The sequence below is a fragment of the Symphalangus syndactylus genome, chromosome 10 (genome assembly GCF_028878055.3).
Source record: "Symphalangus syndactylus isolate Jambi chromosome 10, NHGRI_mSymSyn1-v2.1_pri, whole genome shotgun sequence".
Classification (NCBI taxonomy): Eukaryota; Metazoa; Chordata; class Mammalia; order Primates; family Hylobatidae; genus Symphalangus; species Symphalangus syndactylus.
This window is the reverse complement of record NC_072432.2, coordinates 76,287,748-76,313,716: the sequence shown is the minus strand read 5'-3', so window position 1 is coordinate 76,313,716 and position 25,969 is coordinate 76,287,748. Positions and strand designations below refer to the sequence as shown.

Sequence of the window (25,969 nt, the reverse complement as noted above, 5' to 3'; positions counted from 1 at the left end):
ACAAATGAGTGAGAACACGTGAAGCTTATCTTTCTGTGCCTGACTTATTTTACTTAAGGTAATGATATCCAGTTTTTTCCATGTTGTTGCAAATGACTGGATCTCGTTCCTTTTTATGGCTGAACAGTACTGCATCGTGCATATGTACCACATTTTCTTTATCCGTTAATCTGTGATGGACACTTAGGTTGCTTTCAAATCTTAGCTATGTGCATTGCGCTGCAATAAACATGGGAGTGCAGATATCTCTTTGAAATACTGATTACCTTTCTTTTGGGTATATATGTATCTTTTTTATTATTTTATTTATTTAGAGACAGGGTCTTGCTCTGTTGCCAAGGCTGTCATGCAAGAGGCGTGATCATAGCTCACTGTAGCCTTGAATGTATCAATAGGATTGCTGGATCATATGGTAACTGTATTTTGAGTTTTTTGAGAAATTGCTGTCCTGAGCAGAACAAAAATCAATTGAATACTGAGAAGATACTTTGCCAGATCTGGAAACAGTTCTCCATAGTGATTGCATTAATTTATCTGCCCACCAACAGTGTACATAGGTTCCCTTTTCTTCACATTGTCACCAGAATTTGTCTTTTGGATATAAGCCATTTTAATTGGAGTGAGATGATATGTCATTGTGTCTTTGACTTGAGTTTTGTTGATGATAAATGATGCTGAACATCTTTTCATAAACCTGATTACCATTTGTATGTCTTCCTTTCAGAAATTTCTATTCAGAACTTTTGCCCATTTTTAATTGGATCATTAGATGTTTTTTTCTATTGAGTTGAGAGCTTTATATATCCCGGTTGTCAATCCATTGTCAGATGGGTAGTTTGCAAATATTTCTCTCATTCTATGTGCTGTCTCTTCACTTCGTTGGTTGTTTCCTTTGCTGTGCAGAAGGCATTTAGATTGATGGGATCCCATCTGTCCATTTTTTGCTTTAGTTGCCTGTGCTTGTAGTGTATTACTCAAAAAATATTTACCCAGATCAATGTTCTACAGTTTCCCAAATCATTTCCTATAGTAGTTATATAGTTTGAGGTTTTATATTTAATTCTTTATTCAATTTTGATATGATCTTTGTTTATGGTGAGGGATAGAAGTCTAGTTTCATTATTCTGCATATGAATATTCAGTTTTCCCACTACAATGTACTGAACAGTACAATTTACAAACTGTCCTTTCCCTAATGTAAGTTCTAGGCACCTTAGTCAAAATGAGTCTATTATAGATGTATGGATTTACTTTTGAGTTTTCTATGCTGCTACTGTTCTATGTGTCTGTTTTTATGCCAGCACCATGCTGTTTTGGCTACTATAGCTCTGTAGTATAATTTGAAGTTATGTAATAAGATTCCTCCAGTTTTGTTCCTTTTGTTTAGGATAGCTTTGGCTATTCAGGGTCTTTGGTGGTTCTATACAAATTTTAAAGTTGTTTTTTCTATTTCTGTGAAAAATATCATTGGCATTTTGATAGAAATGGCATTGAGTCTATAGATGGCTATGGACATTTTAACAATATTGATTCTTCCAATATGTGAATATAAAATATATTTTATTTTCTTGTGTCTTCTTCAATTTCTTGATTCCATATTTTATAGCTTTCATTGTTTACATATTTCATAGAAATCTTTCACTTTATTGGTTAAGTTTATTCCCAGATATTTTATTTCACTTGTAGCTATTTAAAATGGGATTTTTCCTTGAATTCTTTTTCAGATTGTTCACTGCTGACATATAAAATTACTACTAATTTTTGTATTTTGCTTTTGTATCCTGCAACTTTACTGAATTGATCAATTCTATTAGTTTTTTGGTGGAGTTTTTAGGTTTTTCCAAATATTATATCATCTGCAAACAAGGATAATTTTATTCATTTCCAGTTTGGATTCCTTTTATTTGCTTACCTTTTCTAATTGCTCTAACTAGAACTTCCAGTACTATTTTAAATAGTAGTGGTAAAAGTGTTCATCCTTGTCTTGTTTTGGATTTCAGAGGAAAGGTTTTCAGTTATTTTCCGCTGTGAGTCTATCATATATGGCTTTTGTTGTATTGAGGTATGTTCCTTCTATACCCTTTTCTCTTGAAGTTTTTACTAAGAAGGGATATTGAATTTTATCAAATGCAATGGGATCTAAACTAAAGAGCTTTTGCACAGTGAAATAAACTATCAACAGAGTAAACAGAAAACCTACAGAATGGGAGAAAATTTTTGCAAACTACACAGCTTACAAAGATCTAATATCCAGCATCTATAAGGAACTTAAACAAATGTATGAGAAAAAAAAACTCCATTGAAAAGTAGGCAAAGGACATGAACAGACACTTAACAAAGATTTATGGACAAAAAAAGAAAATGCTATACAGAAAATGGAAGCGAGGCACACAAACACCCAGATTGGTTATAGCTTGGTGTGCTTGGTGTTTGCCTTATTTGAACATGGTTTGAAAACTTGGACACCTTTGATTGGCCAAAACTTGGTGATTGGCACAAAAGTAGACTGCGGTCTGTACAGAACTCTGTTCAGATTATATCTCACTATGTAAAGAACGACCTTTAGGCTAAAGTTAGAATATGTGAGGAGGCAGCTTTAGGCTATACTTGATTTAACAATTCCCCCCGTTTGGTCATCCTCTCAATTTTGAGAGATTGACCAAAACTTTAGTCATTGATGTCACTATCACCATTGTAAATGCACTCATTTGGTCTTGAAATCCATGGGGAAGTAGCAGAATAGTGTTTTTTTGTAATGTGGGAACAGTGATTTCAGGTTATAATTATTATTTCTTTTTGTAAGAGTTAGAGCGGAGAGTACTTCCTTATGCAGGAACGTCCTGTTTACAGGAGAAAAAACAAATCTGGTCTGGTCTAGGATCTATGTGTTTCCTTAATGTCTCAGTTTGATTATGTCACATTCAGCACAACTGACTCCATTTTAGTTTGCTCTGGTTTGTTGGGGCCTAGTGCGTGAGTTCAGTCCAAAAACAACGACCTCTCATAACTTTGTTTAAAAATTTCCCCGTTTCGGCCAGGCTCTCACTTAGGTGAAAGCATGACCAAAGCTTAGGGCTTTAGTTCCACTCTCAGTTACCATGATTTTGGGTTTCCAGTCTCAGCACATCATTCATAGTTTGTGGTGTCCTCATGGTCACACATTTCTTTCAGCTCTTCTCATTCCAGTTGAAAAGAGACCATTGGACAATTCTAGAGATGGCTGCATGCCAACATTTAAAACTTTAAAAAGAATACAGTGAAACAGGGAGATTACTATTATAACTATCAGGAAGATAATACCAAGAGTTTGGAGTATGCTGCTTAACCAGGGTCCCCACAAACAAAACCAACTAAAATAAAATAGATCAAAGAATGAGCTAGATGAAGAGTCTACTCACCTTAAGAAGTTTCTTTGTTAATTCCCTAAAAATGAGTATCTATAATTCCTGATGTGACGTATTTCTCCATTGGCAGCAAGTACCAGTTGCTGCACAGATACTTCTCTGTTTAGCCAGTAAGTAATGTAGAGCAATTATATTATTTCACCTAACTTCCACAAGAAATTTAAGTCTTTTGTGTAATGATAGTCTTTATAGTAGAATCTGCAATAGAGCCTATTATGAGGGATACATTTCTAATTATTGCTTTATTTACTCCAAACAATGAAAAAAGGACCTAACACATGATGTCCTTCTAGAAGAGTTTAGATCTTCTGGCAATATTCTCTTTAACACATGATGTATGTTAAGAGGAGTGAACCAATGTTCTGTTTCTGACTGATTATGAGGCAACATATATACCATTAAAATATCTCACCTATGTTTTGGGCCTTTATCTTCCATCTATCAAGGCATCTTTATCCATGTATAAGGCTGGCTTCTAAACCCTTTAAAAATAAAAGTATATTCCATGAGTGCACATAGCAGACGACCTTTTCACTTCTATTGTTCACAGAGGCATAAAGAAGGTAAAAAATCAAAGATAAGAGTCTCCTGACAGAGAAGTTTTGATCTGTGATTTTGGATAAAAAAGCTGTCCACATCAAGGATGCCATCCCTTTTGGGGGATAAAGTTCCCTGGTTAGCTTTATCTTAGGTTCCTTTTGGGTGTACATTTCCAAGAGTGTAGAGGGACCTTTCTGATTTGTGAGATTATGAACCCAAAGTTCAAGCTTGAAGTTTTTCTGCAGTGTGGATGGCAAGGCAGTCTTTCTCTGATGTTCTCAGAAGATCCAATCTTCCAGTTCTAGACTGTGAAGCAGCTACTTGTCCTCAGGCAGTAAATCATGAAAAGCTTTCTTTACCTTGTGAAAATCCACTATGGCATAATGAGCTACTTTAATAATATCAGTCCTCTCACATGGGGAAGCTTTTATAAAACCAGAAAACATTCATTGAAAATGACAATTGAATGAAATCCCCCTATAAATGTTTAAATGGCCCATCAGCTAGCAGAATTTACCTGAAGTTCTTATTGTCTTCCCAAGAATACGAGTTTGACAAAGCAAACATCGGCCATAAACTATTTTAGCAATTTAGAAGCACCACAAGAATATATATACTTAATTTGGATAACTTTTAATAACAAAAGCTTTAAGGACTCAGAAAGGACAAGGCAGCCTTCCTGGTTCTCCATGAATCCCTGCTTAATGTTAGACTAATGTCCTCTTGAATACCAATTGTTTCTCCAATTTAGAGGCATAGCGTTGATAGCTGATGGGTTATGATAGGTAGTTTGACATAGACCATAGAGTTCATTTCAATTGTAAATCTAAAAAAATTCAATATTGGCTGATTTAGCATGAAAATCTGGCAAGTATCTTCTCAGTATTCAATTAATTTTTGTTCTGCTCAGGTTAGCAGTTTTATACACCCTGTATACAGAAGTGCTTCTCTCAACGTCAGTAGTTTTCAACTCTTAGTAATCCTAATTTCTAGTGAAAAGCCTAGAAAGTGATTTTGGTGTATATGTCAGTATCTGTAGACAAAACCATTTTATAACTTTTAGAAAAGTAGTCTTTTAAATTATTTGTTAACAGGTCTAAATATATTTGACTTTTCTATACCATATGAAAATAACATGTCAAGATACAGAGACTTAAACTCATGTTTAATAATTAATATTTTAGTATCTTAACTTATAGATGACTTGGACATTTCATGATTATTTGTTACTTTATTTAACATAACATGACTCTAAGATTTTGAATTGCTGAAAATAATTTTGAAACCATGACCCACGTAGCTTCCTTAATATCTTTTCCCAGTAATCCTAGGTCACAAATAGCCACGCAGCACCCAGGAGGACTATGAAGTCCAGGGTCTTTCTCACTCCATCAGGGCAGAAGATAGAGCTTTGAAGACTCCATCTGGAGGACCTAACTGCTCCCAAAATAGCCAGGAGGCGAAACAGGGAAGGCAGAGGAAGATGAGGTCATATTGAGCTTGATTCTGGTTTGTAGTCTTTTGTCTAGGCACTAAGAACATGTCTCCAGACCTCATCATGGTCACCGATCTGGAACCTGGAATCCGGATACTCTAAATAAAAGATATAATCTCAGTCAATTCGAGCTTGTGTCTAATTATATTTAACTGATAATTTTGAAACCATTTCTATTTTACCAACAATTTCTAAACTAGCTTTATTTACCAAATATCACATACATACACATATAGACAAACAAACACATAGAAGCAGATCTGATAGCTCTCATAAAGGATTTTCATTTGCTGCCTTTTAAATAGTTTTCCTTTTCCCCTTTCAGTCTATCAATCTTCCAATTACTTGTTTCATTGCCCCAAGCAATTGTTAACTAGGCAATTTGCATTTCCTAAAGGAACAAGTCTTAGGTAGAACAAAAAATATACATATTTAATGAGCACAGAACTAAAATATTAGGTCTAAATAATATATCCTTATTCTTTATCATTTGCTCAAACCAAGGGGGAAAAACTGCGAAATAAAAGTTCACTTAAGACAAGATGGCCAGAAAAGCACCTTAAACAAGAGGTATGACTTATTATGTAAGTTTAAAAGAACAATAAGTATTTTTAACATACATAGGTGGATATCCTTAAAAATGGAGTTTCCCTTTATATGTGATTTTTTTTTTACAAAAGATGGTCAATATAGGCAATTTAATTTCAGAAAGGTGCATTTTAGTTCAATAGAGTGTTCTTTTTAACTTAGCTACTGTTTCTAAGCTAAAATTGCTAAATTCAGGGTAATGGGAGGAGCCCATTAAGGAACGGGCAAGAAAGCATTGTTATCATTGTTATGCCAAGACTCAGCATGGATAGATCTGGAAAACCAGCAAGCCTCTTTTACCCGAGAGCCTATCTTTTATAAACATCTTATCTAAGATAGCTTTCCACTTTTTGGATGGGATAGTAACTAAGCCAAAAGGTTAGCAGATTTAATTTTCTTTTAATCAGTTAGTCACTTAAGCTTTCTACTTGCCTTTCATAAAGTCTGCAAATAAAAATATTGAAATATTTTTAGAAGCTTCTTCAGTGTTTTTAATTTAGAATGTTCTACTGTAACTCTAATCTTCAGTAAGATTTTGCAATTTCTGTAAGACTCTGCTGCTTCCAGGGCCTAATATTTATGCATGTATAAGCCAGAAGGAGCTCAGTTCTTCAGAAATTAAGGATCCCATTTTACTTCACATGTTGGCTTTGGCTCTTAGGTTCCCTTGATCAATGTAGCCAACGATTTGTTTTCTATACCTAAGTCTGCAGGAAAAATGAAACAAAGGGGGTAGAATACAAAAATCCTTGCAAATTTCCAAAAGCCAAATTTTACACCCTTTGCAATATTGCCATTTATTACTGGTTCTTTTTGACCCAGTCAGATGTAAGAGGCCTCTAATTGAATCCGAGCCAGGAAATTATCAGATCCAATCCAATCCTGTACCTAGTCCAGTTTTAGTCATGGCTTCCAAACCCAGTTTGGATCAGAAATGTTCAGAGAGCTCAAAACTCAAATCTGTGGAGCTTCAGAATCTTAGAGAGAACTTACCACAGTCCCTAGCTGCTCCTAGAGAGCCATGGGCACAATGGGTCCAGCAGGTATCTGATCCTGGGGGTCACTGGAAGCTCTACTTCAGATCTCACTTCTAATGCCATCTTTTTTAAAAAAAAAATAGCCAAATTAAATTTAAATGAGTTTAGTTGAGCAAAGAATAATTCAAAACTTCATTAATAATGAGCTAGAGTCATCTAAGAGACTCCAGTACAGCCACATGGTGGAAGATTTATGGACAGAAAAAGGAAAGTGTCAAACAGAAAGTGGCAATGAGGCACAGAAACAGCTGGATTGGTTATAGCTTGGTGTTTGCCTTATTTGAACAAGGTTTGAACAGTTGGCCACCTTTGATTGCCCAAACCTTGGTGATTGGCCCAAGAATAGACTATAGTCCTTAGGCCATAGTTCATGATGTACAGAGAAACCTTTAGGCCAAACGTAAAATACATGAGTAAGCAGCTTTAGGCTAAACTTGATTTAACAATACCTATTGGTTTCTACTGAAGAATCTAGAACTTATCTGTAAGAAACAATTATCATGTTTCAAGAAAGACAACATATGACTTAGGTAAAAAAATAATGTGCAGTATGTTGCTTTTAATGTGCATTTTTATTATATATGTATATGTGTTTGTGTGGATTTTTATAAATAATTTCTCAAGTATTTTTAGACAAAGAATTATCATAAAAAATTCCCATTTTATTGAGCTAAAATCTTTGAAATTAACATTGAATAACGTTTTCTTTCACTCTGTATACCTAATTAATCAGAAAAGTCTGTTGTGCCTGTCATAGGAAAGTTAAAACTTTTTCCCTGAAGGTTGAGTGTAAGTCTGTTGAAATGAATTGCAAAAAGACAAATTAAGTGGAAAAAAGGTATATAAATTCATTAATGTGTACATGAACATAAGAGTCCCATAAATATGAGATTCAAAGGAAAGTCAGATGACCGAAGTATTTATATTGTACAGAAGAGAAGAGAGGTGTGGAAGATGAAGACAGGTTAGGGACAGGGGAAACCAAGAAAGGTGGGGTGAGAAAATGCTGCCTTGTTATGCAGATAAAATCTCCCATGTAATTTTCAAGGTGCCCTGAGAAAAAAAAATAGATGGTAGCTGGTAATAAAAATTTCTTTGTCATATCTTTAAAAGTGTAAGATTTTCAGTCTCTTTTTGCTGTGAGTTAATCTTTCCTAGATCCACATAAGGCAGATACGGGAAACTCAGAGAAAGCCTATTGTATCTGCTATTGACCTCACTAATATAAATTTTCTCTACAGATGCAGATCTTCCTTACAAATGAAAGCTTTTCAGAGCTATTCTTGTGGTCTGCAGCCCCTCTAAATTCCCATATCAAAATATGCCAAGGACGTATATTCTGCGGTGAAACATCCTGATTTCCATTACTATCTCCAAAATCTATCCTAAATCTGATACTTTCTCAGCAACTCCACTTCTCCCACCATCTTCTCCCACCATCATCTCTCACCTTGATCATTCCAACTATGTCCTGCTGAAACAGTTATCACTCACAGACTATTATCCAAAAAGTAGCCAAAATGAACATTTTAAATATAAATCTGATTTATGACAACCTTCTCATTCTTAACAGGCTTAGTATGTTGTATATAATCTGGTTTCTGCCTACATATCCAAACTCTCCTCCTAGGATTTCCCTCCAGCTTTCAAACTGGCTTCTTTGCCTTGAACACACAAGCATATTGCTTGGGAATAGAGAACGTTAAAGGTTTTTCTTTTTTCCAAAGTCATTTTCACTGGGATAGCTACATGACTATTTCATTTATTTAATCGTGTTCTTTGTTCAAATATTATTTCCTCTGAGAAAACAGCATTAAGCAAACTCCTTGTCATTTTCCAGCCCCTCACTATAGTTTTTCTTTGTCTTTGTTTTATTTCATTGACAGTACATGTTCCTGCCTCATCTACATAACGAAGTTTGTCATTCTACTTACCTTTTTGCAGTTTTTCTTAATTGCCTTTCTTGTCCAGTGGAACACCTATATCATGAAAATGGGAAGTTTATCTCTTCTGTTTATTGTTACATCTCTAGTGCCTAGAATGAAGCTTGACACACAGCCATTATTCAGGTTATATTTCTTGGATGAATAAGAAAATAAGTACAAATTGTAAATGTCTACTCAAACATCAAACAGATATCAGAGATACACATGACAACTCCATCATAATGATTAGAAGTTACCCTAGAACTTGTGCCATTTATATTCAGGACAGTAACACAAGGGTCGTATTCATAAAGTGTGACAATATATGGAACTTATTTTAGATAGAATAAAAATATAAATATGAATAACATGCTTTCTAGTATTTATATATAGTGCTACTGTTAGATTATTCATTATTTCCTAACTCCTAGTTTTATATACAGTTTGCTTTTGATACTGCACTTTCTGTTTGCACACAGCATGCACCCTTGGGGTTCACCTTACATGTAGTGTTTTGCCTGAAGAGCTGAGGTTGTGGAAAAACATTCAACTTTTCTCTCCTCTGATAAGCTGTATATTCCCTGTAACCTCTGTGATCCTCATTCATCAATGAACAGATAGATCTGAAGCACTGCAGGATTCAGTGCTACAGCACTGGAGCTGAGAAAACATTACCTGCATTTCCAAAAATGGACCACTTTGTTAAGGAGTGCTTTAGGGAAACAAAAAGCATGCCCCAAACTATCAACAGGTTTATAGTATTAATGACCTAATAAAATACTTTTTAAATATAACATTCCCTGTTTTGAAACATAACTATATCTTTCAAAAAATCAACAGTATAAGGAAGTATAATTTAGTGCCATTTTAAATTTATTTATTGAGTGCTTACTGGAGGCATTGTTCTATATGCTATATATTCTGGCCTTATATTGGATTAGTTAAAAATGTGAATTGTCATTTTTACATATTTCTGGTATCTTATATTATTAAGTATCTCCAAACAAAGTTGTTACAGATAAATTTTATATTACGATTCATTAGATATATTTTTTAGTTTAATAATAGGTACTTTTTCTTATGTTTGACATCTTACTGTAACTATATTATTAAAAAATAGGGAAAATAAATATTTAGATGACATGGTAATTTAATTTATTTAAAATGTACTAACTAAAGACTTAAAATATTGAAGAGACTATGCTAGTTGTATAAGATAAAATGAAAAGCATGAAACGAGATTCCTCTCATGAAGTTTGCAGTTTAAAAGAATGATAGATACTAATGAAATAATCCATAATGAGAGAAATCTAAATAAAAATAAGTGCAATGAGGAAGCTTGCAAGGTACTACATATACATTAATAGGCATCTTGCCTTAAATTGCAGCATGTGGAATGAATTGTGAATGGCACAAATGTTGTTTTTAAATATGAAGGCTAATTAGAAATTAATTACATGAAAAAATTGAGGGAGATGGACACAGTTTCAGGTACTGGAGAGAGCACTTGGAAAGCCTAAGATTTTGGAATAAGTGCTGACATTTAAAAAGTTCAAATATTGTTCTTACTGCATTATTAATGGAACATAGAGTGTTCCATAGAGAGAGGCACGGAGTGAACTGAAATGGGTCTGGAGTGATAGGCACATGCTGAGATGTGGAAGATTATACTACCTAGGCTAATCTTATTGAGAGCCCTTGTTAAGTACTCCGGTGTTTTTATCTTAAGCAGAAAGACATTAAAAGACTTATAGGAGAAAAATGACATAATCATTTCTAAAAGATCATTTTGGACCTAATATGAAAAATGTCTTTGAGTAGAAAATTGTTAATATAGTGAGGGCATTTAAAAGGCTATTTCAGTAGTTTAGACAATCAATAACCTCACAAATTTTATGTAATATAATTATTAAAACCCAGAAATGAAGAAGGCATAGAGAATTTGTATGTATATAGTCCTATTTTGACTTAACGTTAGACATAAGAAGGAAAATATGGCAGGACTGATCAATAAAGTAAAACCATTGAACAAACCATGAGGCTTTCAGATGATTTAGTGAGAATAAAAGACTTGCAATTTGTTTTAAAAGTCAAAATGATGGATACAATTTCATAGATCTCTTTCATATATTTCAGTAATAAAATGGAGACACTAAGTTCCAACAATTTCATAAGAATATTGGATTTCTAAATCAACTTTATATTACTAAATTATGACAGGCATTTATAGCCATAATATAATGAATACTTTGGAATCTAGAATCAAGGAACCGACAAAAAAAATTGATTGATTAATTCTTTTTTTTTGAGATGGAGTCTCGCTCTGTCGTCCAGGCTGGAGTGCAGTGGAACGATCTTGGCTCCCTGTAGCCTCCACCTCCGGTGTTCAGGCAATTCTCCTGCCTCAGCCCCCCAGGTAGCTGGGATTACAGGTGGGCACCACCAAGCCTGGCTAATTTTTGTATTTTTAGTAGAGATTGGGTTTCACCACATTGTCCAGGCTGGCCTTGAACGTCTGACCTCAGGTGATCTGACCGCCTCGGCCTCCCAAACTTCTGGGATTACAGGTGTAAGCAACCATGCCCGCTTGATTGATTGATTATTTTACTGTGCAATAAAAAGTCTCAGTAGTCTTTAAATAATCATTTTTGTTGAATGATACCTATAGTAGAAAACTAAACCAAATGTTGAAATAATTAAAGATATTTTCAATGAGAAAAATAACTGATTAATGATGTTTTGACAGTAGGCTACAAAAAATGGAATATATATTAAAGAGTGGTAAACTGTATTTTGGAAGAATTATGAAAATATTTTATATATATCATAATATTCTGCTGAGAAAAGTGTATCTAGTATATGGTCATTCTAAAGCAAAATATTAAGAGATGAGAAACATATAAAATGAAAAATACATTGAAATTCATTAGGGTTTACACACATTATGAGAAAGTGTTTGAAAAATACTTGTTCTGAACAAGATAAACATTCTAATTATAAAATATTTAAATAGAAATGAGCAAAAATCATCATTCTCCACAGCCCATTTCTAAAATTTATCTTTTGTATGTCAAGATCAATGAGGCCAACTGTCTGCACCTAATACACAACTGCATGGATTAAGATTTTGCACTACATGTACAAAGAATGTAAAGATAAGTTGGTGATTTCTAGAGGTTTTCTTTTAAAAAAAAATTGGCCAGCTGTGCAGACTGTTTGATAATTTATCACAACAGATATAAGCATACTAAACACATAACTAGGCAAACAAGAAATTTAATTACATTGCGAATGAATATAAGTTAAGTAGAAGAATATATCAGAATCCATATGTTGTAAAACTTAGAAATTGTTTTGTCCCCTTTTCCTTTTGTTCTATTTCATGGTAAGTGCTCATTCTGGAAAATAACTACTTACAGAGAATTCAAGGACTTGCTATCTAATGTTTACGGTTCTGTGTAAGAATGTCCATTGACTCCACTCTTCCTTATGGTTCCCAATTAAAGGAGCATTTTATTTCACCTGCTGTCAGAAGCTATTCCCAAGAACAGGTCCTGACAGTTCTCAAAAGTACCCTCTGCATCTCCATTTGTTGCTTCATTTCTATTGATTCTTCAGTACAATCTACTATAAACTGTTAGCTAGATTGCTACTAGAGTTTCCGAGTTTTGTTTCTCTGTAATCCAATTTCCATTTAGCATCAATAATGAAATTTTATGAGGGTATGTTGAGATATAACACTCTATGTTGCACAAATATTAAGAATAAAGCTGTCATTTGGTCAATTTATAGAACACGGATAGCCACCAAAGGGCTTTCATGAGTCACATCCTTTTCAAGCATTCCCAGAAGTAACCACAGCACTGACTTCTATCACGATAGGTAAATGTTCCTTGTTCTTAAAATCTACATAAATAGAATTACGTGTCACATGTCCCTTTTGCTTCATTTGCCCAATATTAGGTATATAAAGTCTACCTGTGTTTTGTGTAGTTTTTAGTTTTCATTGCAATATAGTCTTCCAATAAATATGCCACAATTAATTTATCTATTCTATTGTAAATGAACATTTGAGTTTTTTCCAGTTCAGGACTATTATGAGTAAAGATGCTATGATCATTCTTTAACATATTTGTTGGTGGCTTGAAAGTCACTCATTTTGTGGAGTTCATATCTAGGAGAAGAATTGCTAAACGACAGAATAGGGATAGGTTTGACTTTAGTGGATAACACCAAACACTTTTCCAAAATTGTCCATTTATATTCCCACTAGCAAAGTAAGATAGTTCTGATTGCTTTGCACTTTTACCAGTGCTTGGATATATCTAACGACATTAATTTTGCATATTTGATTAATTTCAGTGATTAAATTCAATGATTGGTACCTTATTGTGGTTTTATTTACACACTATAATAACTCCATGTTGAACACCTTTTCATATGCTTATTGGCTATTTGTAAAAATGCTACTATGCAGTGATCGCCCGAGATTTTTCCCCATTTTTTCTGTCTTCTTATCGATCAATAGATACTCTTTATGTGTTCTGAATAGAACTCATTTGTTGATGTAGACAGTTAGAAAATATATACACATAAATATATCTACATACATATATGTATAGCAAATACACACATCTGTATATTAATATATTTGGCAAATATGTGTTCTCAGTGTATACCTTGAATTATCATTCTTATTATGTTTCTTTTGTGAAAAAAATTTCATTAAAAAATTCAATTTTTATAGTTAATTGAAAACATAATTTATATCCTAATATTTTCTTTTTTCTTCTAGGGGTTTATTATCATCTTTCACATGTTGGGCTATGAAGCTTTGTGATTGAATTTGAGGTTTTAGTGTGGAGTTTATGATTCATTCTTTTTCCATTAGAAAATTATTTGAAATAGCTTCATTATTTAAACAAAAATCACAATTTTCCCATTGAGATAAAAAGACTTTTTAAAATTAATCATGTGGCCCATAGAAGTGCGAGTCTGTTTCCAGGCTATGTATTAGGTTTCAATGGTCTCTCTGTTTATCCTTGTGTATGCATTTTACTTATCTAGGACATCAAGTAAACTACTTAAAAGTGCTGATATTACAACCTTGTCTACTTCCGAATATATTAAATATGACATTAACTGAAAAATTTTCTAAGATACCCTTTAAGAGATTCCAGATTCTCTCTTCTATTTCTAATTAACTGAACATTTTATTTTTTATGAGAAAAGGGTATTGGATGTTATCAAATGTTTTCTTGTGTTATCAGTTAAGATAATTATATAGTTTACCTTATTTAAATGTTAATGAACAAAATTACCTTAAGTGATTTTCAAACATTAATCCAAACTTGCATTGCCAGAATAAAACCCACAATGTTATTAATTCATTTAAATTTCTGGATTTACTTTGTACATATTTGTTTGGAATTTTTGCATCCGTTATGGTAAAAGAGACATTTAATATTCCCTTCTTATGACTTGGTCCAGTGGTGCTGTGCTTACACTGACCTTGTAAAATGAGTCAGTAACTATTTTCTAGTTTTTGACAGATTTGATTTTTTGTTTAATATTGGATAGAATGTATTAGTAAAACTACCAGGATAAAGATATTTCTTTCTTATTTTTAATTTTTTTAAATTTTTAATTGACAAAAATAATTTTAGAGATTTATGGGATAGAATGCTATGTTTTATGTATGTTTATATCATTGAATAATTATATTGAGCAGATTAACATATCCAGCACCTCCCATACTTAATCTATTTTTGTGATGAGAACATTTAAAACTTAATCTTTCAACAATTTTGAGGTATACAGTGGATTATTATTAATTATAGTCAATATTCTGTGCAATAAATCACTAAAACTTAATCTTCCTGTCTAGCTGAAATTTTTTACCCCTTGATCAAAATCTCTCATTTTCCCATTCACCCTTCTCCCTCAGTCTTGGGTAACCATCCTTTTAGTCTCCACTTTTATGAGTTCAACTTTTTTAGATTCCCCATATAAGTAAGATCATGCAGTATTTGTTTCTTTGCCTGGTTTATTTCATATTATATAATGTCCTCCAAGTTCATCCATGTTGCAAATGACAGAATTTCCTTTTCTTTCAAAGCTGAATTGTATAGCTCAGCGTGTGTGTGTGTGTGTATGTGTGTGTGTGTAAGTGTGTATGTGTGTGTTGATAGGTTGATTCCATATCTTGGCTATTGTGAATAGTTCTGCAATGTACATGGAAGTGCAGCTATCCTTTTAACACACTGATATAAAATCCTTTGTATCTATACCCCAAAGTGGGATTCCTAGATTATATGGTAGCTCTATTTTTAATTGTTTGAGAAACGTTTATACTATTTTTCATAATTGACGTACTAATTTGCATTCCCATCAATGGTGTACAAGGGATCCCCTTTCTCCACATCTTTGCCAATGTTTATCATTTATCTTTTTTAATAAAAGCAATTCTAACATATGTGAGGTGATACTGTTTTAATATAAATTAATTTAAATGTTTTAATTTACATTTTCCTAATGATTAGTGGTATTGAACATCTTTTCAGGTATCTGTTGCACATTTGCATGTCTTCTTTTGAGAAAAGTCTGTTCAATATCTTTGTCTATGTTTTATTGTTGCTTTATTTCTATAGAATTCAGTTGATTATGCATTTTGGAAATTAGCCCCTGATCAGATATATGATTTGCAAATATTGTCTCCCGATTCCTGAGTTTTCTCTTCACTCTATTATTGTTTCCTTTGCAATGCTGAAGTTTTTTTTAGTTTGATGTAATCTTATTTGTTTATTTTTGTTTTTGTTTTCTATAATTTCAGGATCATATTAAAGAAATACGTTCCCAGAACAATATTGTGGAGCTTTCCCCTGTGTTTTCTTGTAGTAATTTTATATTTTGAGGTCCTATGCTAAGTCTTCATACATTTTGAGTAAATTTTTGTATATGCTTTGAGATAAGGGTTCCATTGGTTAATGTTCCACTGGCTAATGTGTCCTATTTTTATGCCAGTATCATGTCATTTCTTTTATTATAGCTTTGTAATAGATTTTGAAATCAGGTAGTGTGATGCCTTCATCTTTATTCTTTTTGTTCATTATTTCTTTGGCTATTCAGGGTATTTTGTGGATCTATATGAATTTTAGGAGCATATTTTCTAATTTTTGAAAAATCACATTGGGATTTTTGTAGGGGTTACATTGACTTTGTAGGTCACTTTGGGTTTTATGGAAGTTTTAACGTATTATTCTTCCAGTATGTGAACACAGGATATCATTACACTTGTTTACATGATCTTAATTTTTTATCAATATTGTATAGTTTTCAGTATACAAGCCTTTCAGTTCCTTGATTAAATTTAAGTATTTTAATGCTATTATAAATGGGATTAATTTCTCAATTTTTTTCTGAGAGTTTATTCTCAGTGTAAAGAAACATTACTGATTTTTGTGTGTTGACTTGTATTGGAGATGGTTAAGACTGAACAACCTTGTTTTGTTCCTAATCCTAGAGGAAAAGCTTTCAAGTTTTCACCTTTGAGTATGAGGTTAGTTGTGGGTTTTTTAATACATTTCCTTCATTATGTTGAGGTACGTTTCTCCTAGGCCTAATGCGTTAGTAGTTTTTTTCGTGAAAAGAGATTAAAGTTTGTTAAAGTCTTTTTCTGCATCTTTTGAGATGATCATCTGCTTTTTGTTCTTCATTCTGTTAATGTGGTTTATCACATTTTTTGGTTTGCATATGTGGTATCTTTCTTGCATTCCAGGGCTAAATCCCCACTGATCATGGTAAATGATATTTTCAGTGCGCTGTTTAATTTAATTTGCTAGTATTTTGTTAAGCATTTTTGTATCTATGTTTATTAGGGATGTGGGCCAGATTTTCTTTTTTAGAGGAATTGTCTGACTTTTGTATCATAGTAATGCTTGCATCGTAAAATTAGTTTGAAAGTATTTTCTCTTCTTTAACTTTTTAGAAGAGTTTGAGGATGATTGGTATTAGTTCTTTCAATCTTTGCTACAATTCTGCTGTGAAGCCATCAGCTCCTGGGCTTTTCTGAGATAGGAGATTTTTAATTATTCAACTTCCTTACTCAGTATTGGTCTGCTTAGATTCTCTGTTTCTTTATGATTTCATCTTGGTAGGTAAGTTTTTAGAAATTTATCCATTTCTTCCAGGTTATCCAATTTGTTTGTGTACATAGTTGTCTTTTATGATTCTTTGTATTTCTGTAGCATCAATTGCAATATCTCCTCCTTCATTTCCTATTTTATTTGAATCTTCTTTCTCTCTTTTTTTTAGTCTGGTTAAAGATTTGTTGATTTTGATTATATTTTCAAAGAATGAGCTATTTTTCTTTTGACCTTTTTTATTGTCTTTCTAGTATTTATTCTGTTTAGTTCTGTTTTTCTTAAATTGTTATTTCTTCCCTTCTACTAATATCAACTTGGTTTGTTCTTTTTCTAGTTTCTTGGAGTGTAGTGTTAGGTTATTTGAATTTTTTTATATATAGGCATTTATTGCTATAAACCTAGCTCTTAGAACTGCTTTTGCTACATCTCTTAAGTTTTGACATGTTGTGTTTTTATTTTCATTTATCTCCAGGTATTTTCAATCTCCCTTTTAACTTTTTCTTTGACCGATAAGCTGGTCAACAGCACATTAATTTTCAAACATCTGTGATTTTTCCAAAATTCTTCTTGATATTGATGTTCAGATTTATTCCGTTGTGGTTAAAAAAAGATACTTTATATGATTTCAACCTTCTTAAATTTGTTGAGACTTGTTTTGTGGCCTAAAATATAATTTTTCCTAAAGAATTTTTCCTGTGAACTTAAGAATGTGCATTAGGCTGCTGTTTGATTAAATGCTTTGCAAATGTCTGCTGAGTCCATTTGCACTGAAGTATAGTTCAGTTCCAATGTCTTATTAATTATCTGTCTAGATAATTTGCCTATTGTTGAAAGTGGAGTATTTAAATCTCCTGTTATTGTATTGCAGTCTATCTCGCTCTTCAGATCTATTAAGATTTGCTATATATAGTTGGTTGTTGCTCCAGTGTTGGATGTATATATATTTAAAATATTATATCCTCTTGATATATGTAACCCTTTATCATTATATAATGAGTTTATTTGTTCCTTTTTAGTTTGTTACTAAAGTCCATTTTTTATATAAGTATTTATGGGGCTTTTCCCTTATTTTCTTGATCAGTGTTAGAGTTCGTTAGTTTTATTTATTCTTCTAAAAACAACTAAAATTTTACTTTGTTTACCTAAACTTGCTTTCTATTTTACTAACTTCAGTTCTTATTTTCATTTTTCCTGTTTTCTACTTTCTTTGGCTTCCCCTGGGTATATGTTGAAGATTTTTGAAAAAATTTAGATATTTGACTTTTATGTGTTAAACATTTTTATTTCTCTAATATATTCATTAAAAATATACATTTTCTGTAAGCACTACTTTAATTTCATTCTGCTAGATTTTTTAGGTCGTACTTTAATTTTTATTCATTTCAATGTTTGCTTTTCTAATTGCTACTATTATTTTTATTTTTCTTCCTGGATGATTTACAACAATATTACTTAATATTTAAATATTTGTGGATTTAAAAATTATATTTATGTCATTAACATTTAGTTTATTTCAAACATAATCTGGATATTTATTGTTCATTTAAACTTGTTTTATGGCTAACATATGACTGACTATAATAAATAGTGCTCTTTTGGAGAATTATTTTGCATTTTTAAGGTATAGGATTATGAAATGTCCGGTTGATTTGGTTGATATGGTTATTCCAATCTTCACATACATACCATTTTTTTTGGTGATGGGGGATCTGCTTGTTCTCTGTCAAAATCTTTATGTCTATGGATTTTCTTTCAATTTTAGTTCTGCTTTTTTTTCTGTGTATAACTTAAAACTATGTCATACAAGTTTAAAATTTCCATTGGGGTAGACTTTTTGCATTACAAATTTTTCTTTTGACATTTATAACACATACCACCTAAGAATCTATTTTGATATTAATATGTTCACTCCAACTATTTTGTTTTTTAGTAGCGACTGCGTGGTATGTTCTTTTCGAGGAAGGAGAATGACTTTGGGCGACTCAGCTCTTGAATCTGAAGCAATCCCTGAAATGCTGAAAGCTGAAGGCTGTGGCCCAGTGGCACTCAGCAGTTGAAGCAATAAAGATTTCAGTTAGGGATAGAAATTGTCCGTTCCAAATATGTCAAACTCACCCTAAAACTCTAAGGGCCTAGAGCATCTTTTTTTTTCTTGGTCAATTAAATATTTTTTTTTAATAAAGCTAAAAACAAATAAATACCATGAAAGAGATTTTATTGAAGATCCTTTACATGCATTGTGAGTGGCACTTGTCCAGTATCAAATGGATTTTTTAAAAATAATTGAGTGTTCTTCTAACCCCTTAACATACTCTTTAGGTCATAATAAAAAAATTATCCATAAAAACAAACAACAACAACAACAATAAATCATCTTTATCTTTTGATGGCTGCTTCATTGTCTGAAAAGAAGGCTTTAGTCTAACTCTTAGCTAAGGGGTTTGTGCGTGTGTACAGGGTGGGGGTGGGACATCTCACAGCCATATTTTTAAAGCTAACTTCCTAAATATCACTATCTAATTGGTTGCCATTTCTCTGAACCCAGTTAACATTTCTGTGAAAGTTCTATTACATGTTGAAGATATAGTGGAAATATGTATGTTATACATTTCTACTTATAGACAAGTTGCTCTTAAATTTCATACGTGAAATCTCTGAGGAGAGAGCCATTCACAGTGGTCTCTCTATTCTTCTTACCTAGGGTAAGATTTGTGTTCAATCAGTATTAATACCTTTCTGACTCCCTCATCCCCAAATGTCTGTTTCAGCAGAAATCACTGGTCCATGAAAGAGTCCATACAGAAATTAAAGTATTAATACAATCGGAACTCTTCTGTCCTTTAATTTCTACTTAGCTCTCTCATGCAGTTGTAGACTACTTGACTAGTTCTCTCTCTCTCCCTAAAGCATTTTGAGGCTGACCTTAAAGCAAACAGGTTATTCTTTTTTAAATTATTATTACTATAAATCATGCTGCTATAAAGACACATGCACACGTATGTTTATTGCGGCACTATTCACAATAGCAAAGACTTGGAACCAACCCAAATGTCCAACAACGATAGACTGGATTAAGAAAATGTGGCACATATACACCATGGAATACTATGCAGCCATAAAAGAGGATGAGTTCATGTCCTTTGTAGGGACATGGATGAAGCTGGAAACCATCATTCTCAGTAAACTATTGCAAGGACAAACAACCAAACACCTCATTTTCTCACTCATAGGTGGAAATTGAACAATGAGAACACATGGACACAGGAAGGGGAACATCACACACTGGGGCCTGTTGTGGGGTCGAGGGAGGGGGGAGGGATAGCATTAGGAGATATATCTAATGTTAAATGATGAGTTAATGGGTGCAGCACACAAACATGGCACATGGATACACATGTAACAAACCTGCACGTTGTGCACATGTACCCTAAAACTTAAAGTAAAAAAAAAATTATAAAAAATTTAATTTTGATGTAAAATATTTTTTCAAAATTATATGAGTACATATTAATGAAGATTGAGATATGTTTTTCTATGTTATTTTCACTGCAATAATTGAAGAAACTTGCATATTTATAGGTAATTAATTGCTATCTTAAGCCAGTGATAAAATAATTATGAACCTTATGTAAGTTCCCAGTTGTACCAAAATTACTGTACTTTTTACATATTCCAATGTCATTGATTAAAAATTATTTTCTAGTGTAATTGTTATAGAAACAATGGGTAACTTCAGTGCCTTTGAATACATACTGGGCTTATAACATTTCATTTTTGTCATTTAAAGTGAAGAGGTTTACTGTTAGTAGATAAAAATAGTCAGATATTTGACAAATATACAGGTATTTCTGAAGAAGAATGTTATTTTGAAAACCAATACTATGATATTTTAAAACACAAAGGGCCACAGTTTTTCTGAAGAACCTTTTTCAATTTATCAAAATATAGTTATTGTTATTTCTGCAATGCTTTATCAAGCAATTTATGTTTTGCATACTTTTGTAGTGTTTAAATTCTGGAAATAGGAGATACTTTTAAGAACTCTGCTGTATACTTTGGTAACATTTAATCATTACTGAATTTTAAGGCATTGTCTTTAATCTGGATAAATATTTATACATTATACTAGCTTTTAAAAATATGCATACTTACAGTAAGTATACCTAAGATTAACTAACTCTTACTTCATTAAACTTTTCCTTGAACTTTGTTAAATACAACACTTTTTATTCATTGAATTACTCTTAACAGTAATCAAAAGCACATGAGGATACTAAGCAGTTGGCTTTATTTAACATTGTATATTAAGGGAATATCTTTTTAATTGGGAATTTGTAGACATTTTAAGCTGATAGTATTTTCTTTAGGAAGTAAAGACACATGTTTACATATAGAGAAACATGAATTGTAATATTCATGTGATTCCTGATATTGTTTTGTAACTTATCCTTGAAGGAAATAATATTGTATCCACTTCTTAGAAATGTGCCTGATATTTAAGAAAAGCTCTTTTCCAGCATATTAGAGTCACACATTCGTGAAAAACTAATATTTCAATTATGAAACATAGAATATTTACTATAGTTCAGGTCCAAGCTCTTGCCCTTCAAGAATCTACAGGAGTTGTAGGCAAATAAAGACAGGTGGCTGGGTGCAGTGACTCTCACGTGTAATCCCAGCACTTTGCCAGGCATAGGCAGGCAAATCATGAGGTCAGGAGTTCAAGACCAGCCTGGCCAACATGGTGAAACCTCATCTCTACTAAAAATACAAAAATTAGTCAGGGGTGGTGACAGCATGTGCCTGTAATCCCATCTACTCGGGAAGCTGAGGAAGGAGAATTGCTTGAAGCCCGGAGGCAGAAGTTGCAGTGAGCCAAGATGGTGCCACTGCACTCCAGCCTGGGTGACAGAGTGAGACTCCATCTAAAAAAAAAAAAAAAAAAAAAAGAAAAAAAAAAGAAAGGCCTCAGATAGCTCTCCTGGAAGAGAAAAGTAGCAGACATGAGGTGGAAGTATGAGACAGCCATCCTCATTTCTGGAAGTTGACACATATTAAAAACTTGCTAGCATTTAATAATTGAATTTATAAAGTTTAAATATAATAAAGTATTATAGGTATGATAGTCAAAGAATGCATTTAGTACAGTTGATACCTATGATTAAGTTAAATATTATTAAAGAGACTATTATTATTAATTAGCTATTATATCTCCTTTTGACAATAATTAGCTATTATAGTTGCAGTTGATAAAGTAGACTCACATATCCAGGTTATTTCAAACACATTTAAATGTTTTCAAATTACTGGATAAAATAGGTATAAAAGTTTAAGTTTAAATTAACTAAAATAAATAAAATTGCAAATTCAATTTTGCCACTGTTCCAGCCACACTAAGAGCTAGTCATATGATTACATGGTGAGTAACTACCATGTAAGACAGTGTAGGTTTAGAGAATATCCAGGAAAAAAAAATGTTTAAAAGAATACAGCTCCATGGCTTACTTTTGTAGAAATTATTTCCATCTCACACTAAATGACAACATAACTCTAATTTACTATTGTTAAGATAGCAATACTCTCCAGATTGATCTACAGATTCAAGACATTTCTATCAATATTCCAGATGGCTTTTTGCAGAAATTGACAATTGCATACTAAATTTATGTGGAAATGCAGGGGACTCAGAATAGCCAAAGAATCTTAAAAAAGAGTTACAAAATTGGAGAAATCGCATCTCCTCATTTCAAACCCTAGTATAAAACTAAATATTCAAGACAATGTAGTACTGACATAAGAATAGATATGCAGATCAATACGACATAATTTGGAGTTCAGAATTAAGCCCTTACATTTATAGCTAATTGATTTTCAATAAGCATGTCAAGACAATTCAATGGGGAAAAATCATCTTTTTAACATATGGTACTGTGGCAAATAGATACATGCAAAGGAATAGTTTGACTTTTACCTTACACGATACATACAAATTACTCAAAATAGATCACAGACCCAAATATAAGAGATTAAAATTATAATACTCTTAGGAGAAAAGTTACAATAATTTTTTGTGACCTTGAGTTAGACACTGAATTCTGAAATAAGACACCAGAAGCACAAAAGACAAAAGAGAAAATGAAATAGATAGAATGAATTAGTTGATATAATAAAAACAAATTTTGTGCTGTGAACAATACCATCACAAAGGTGAAAAGGCAACCAACGGAATGGGAGAGAATATTTGCAAATCCTATATCTGATAAGGGACTTCTATTCAGAATATATAAAATACTCATAATTCAGTAATAAAAATTATACAGACATGGACCAATTATATGAACAGCCATTCATCCAAAGGAGGTAAACAAATGATCAACAGCCACTTGAAAGAATGCTGAGCAATATTAGTCAATAAGAAAACCTAAATAAAAATTATAGTGGATGATCTTCACACCCAATAGAATAGCTAAATAATAATACACAAACTTTGAAAAAATTACACTAAGTGAAAGAAGCTAGTCACAAAACACCACATAGTGTATGATTCCATTTCATTTATATGAAATTTCCAAAACTGTTAGATTTTTAGAGACACAAGTTAATAAGTTGTGGCTTGAAGATGGGAACAGGGAATATGGAGGGGAGGGAATGTAATAGATGTAAGTTTTCTTTTAGAGAGCACGAAACTATGTCAGATCAGATTGTGCCATCATTTTCAGAAGTTGCAGACATACTACAATACATTGAATTAATACTTTAAATCAGTGAATTGTATGGCATATGAATTATATCTCAGTAAAGCTGCTCAAAACAACAAAAGCACAGAACTAGCACATAACGTGGTTTTCTTTAAGTCATCTTACATAACCATAGTATTGCATTAAAGCTAAGAAATTAACCTTAGTCTGATATTTTTAACAAGTTTTCAAAAGGTATTTGAATTTCCAAGTTTTTGTGCTAATGCTTTTCTCTCTCACTCTCTTCCCGGATTTCCCACTGAGTTTAATTTTCTTCCAATCTGTGACAATTCCCCAATATGTTCTTGTCCTTTATAACTCTGACAATTTTAAAGAGAACCACTGAGCTATTTTATAGAATGCTTTCTATTTGGGTTTGTCTAATGTTTTCCTATGACTGGATTAAGTTATTGATTATGAGGAAGGATATCACTTGGATGATGTGCCCTTCTCAGTGCATTATACCGCGTGGCACATTATATCACCTTGCCTGGTTATGTTCACTTTTATCACCTGGCTAATGTGGGTCTGCCTGTATTACACAAGACAAAATTATCACTTTGCCTCTTGTAAATATCAAATATTTGGGGGAAGGGAAGTCTTTGATATATGTAAATATCCTATTTCTGTTTCAACTTTTTCCCAGCAATCTTAGGATCCTAGAAGAATTTTGCTTGTGAAAATTATTATTTTAACTTAGTTGTGAAATTCTATTTCCCTTAATTCTTCTATATGTATTAATTGGTTTTTTGTAAGAAAAAGTTGACACTTTCTCCTTTAACCTATGTATTCATTTATGTATATACATGTGGACTAAGGGTTATTTATTTTTGTGGGGATTATAATCCAATACTGTATTTATTTAGTTCAAGTTGTTCTAACTTTGGCTGTTGGGGAAATGTTCAGGTTGATTCCATGTCTGGAATCCCAGCACTTTGGGAGGCCAAGACAGGCAGGTCACGAGGTCAGGAGATTGAGACTAGCCTGGCCAACATAGTGAAACTCCATCTCTACTAAAAATAGAAAACTTAGCCAGGCATTGGCCAGGTGTGGTGGCTCACACCTGTAATCCCAGCACTTTGGGATGCCGAGGATGGTGGATCACAAGGTCATGAGATCGAGACCACCCTGGCTAACACAGTGAAACCCCATCTCTACTAAAACCGAAAAAAAATCAGCCTGGCATGGTGGCAGGCACCTGTAATCCCAGCTATTCAGGAGGTTGAGGCAGGAGAATGGTGGGAACCAGGGAGGCAGAGCTTGCAGTGAGCCGAGATCACACCACTGCACTCCAGCTTGGGAGACAGAGACTCCCTTTCAAAAAAAAAAAAAAAAAAAAAAACAAAAACAAAAAGGTATGAGGGCTTTCCTCTTTGATTTGTTAAGGCAAATCGGGTTTCTTACACTTATGTTTTGGTTTTCTTTTTTGTTGCTGTTGTTACAGGTTCTTTTGGGGATTATTGAAATAGCAGTCTTTTCAAAAAAATCTAGAAGTAACCATGATATATTCTAGAAGCCTACACAGGCAAACTGTCAGGTAAAATTTAGAATCCTGTATTACAGGAAAAATTAAATGAGCTATATTTTTTCTTTTTTTAATTAAGTATTATTATTATTTTTTTTGAGATGGAGTCTCACTCTGTCACCCAGGCCGGAGTGCAGTGGCATGATCTTGGCTCACTGCAACCTCTGCCTCCCAAGTTCAAGCAATTTACCTGCCTCAGCCCCCCAAGTAGCTGTGATAACAGGTGTGCGCCAACATGCCTGGCTATTTTTTTATTTTTGTATTTTTTAGTATAGGTGGGGTTTTGCTATGTTGGGCAAGCTGGTCTTGAACTCCTGACCTCAAGTGATCTGCCCTCGTTGGTCTCCCAAAGTGCTGGGATTACAGGCATGAGCCACCGTGCCTGGCCTATTATTTCAATTTTTTCTTCTCCACGATAGCAATCCTAATTTACTATTTAAATTTTACTGCTTTAATTTTTATTTTCCAGAAATTAAAATCATCAAATTAAAACATTTTGGAAAAATCCAATATAATTACTAAGATACATACAGAGAGAGAGAGAGAGAGCATGTGAGAGAGTATATAGTATGTA

At 32.9% G+C, this 25,969-nt stretch overlaps 1 long non-coding RNA gene across 3 annotated transcripts in view; it reads right to left on the bottom strand.

Annotated features, from left to right (window-relative positions):
* LOC134731642 (uncharacterized) overlaps positions 1-25,969 on the bottom strand; it is a 166,695-nt gene that overhangs the window by 16,368 nt on the left and 124,358 nt on the right. For 2 of the 3 annotated variants that reach the window (XR_010114090.1, XR_010114089.1), the window contains 2 exons: positions 8,999-9,110; positions 3,817-3,886 (listed from right to left, as the gene is read on the bottom strand). This is a non-coding gene — a long non-coding RNA (uncharacterized lncRNA). Of the gene's footprint in view, positions 1-3,816; positions 3,887-5,239; positions 5,538-8,998; positions 9,111-25,969 lie in introns of those variants that run through there. The other variant, XR_010114091.1, reaches the window with a different exon arrangement.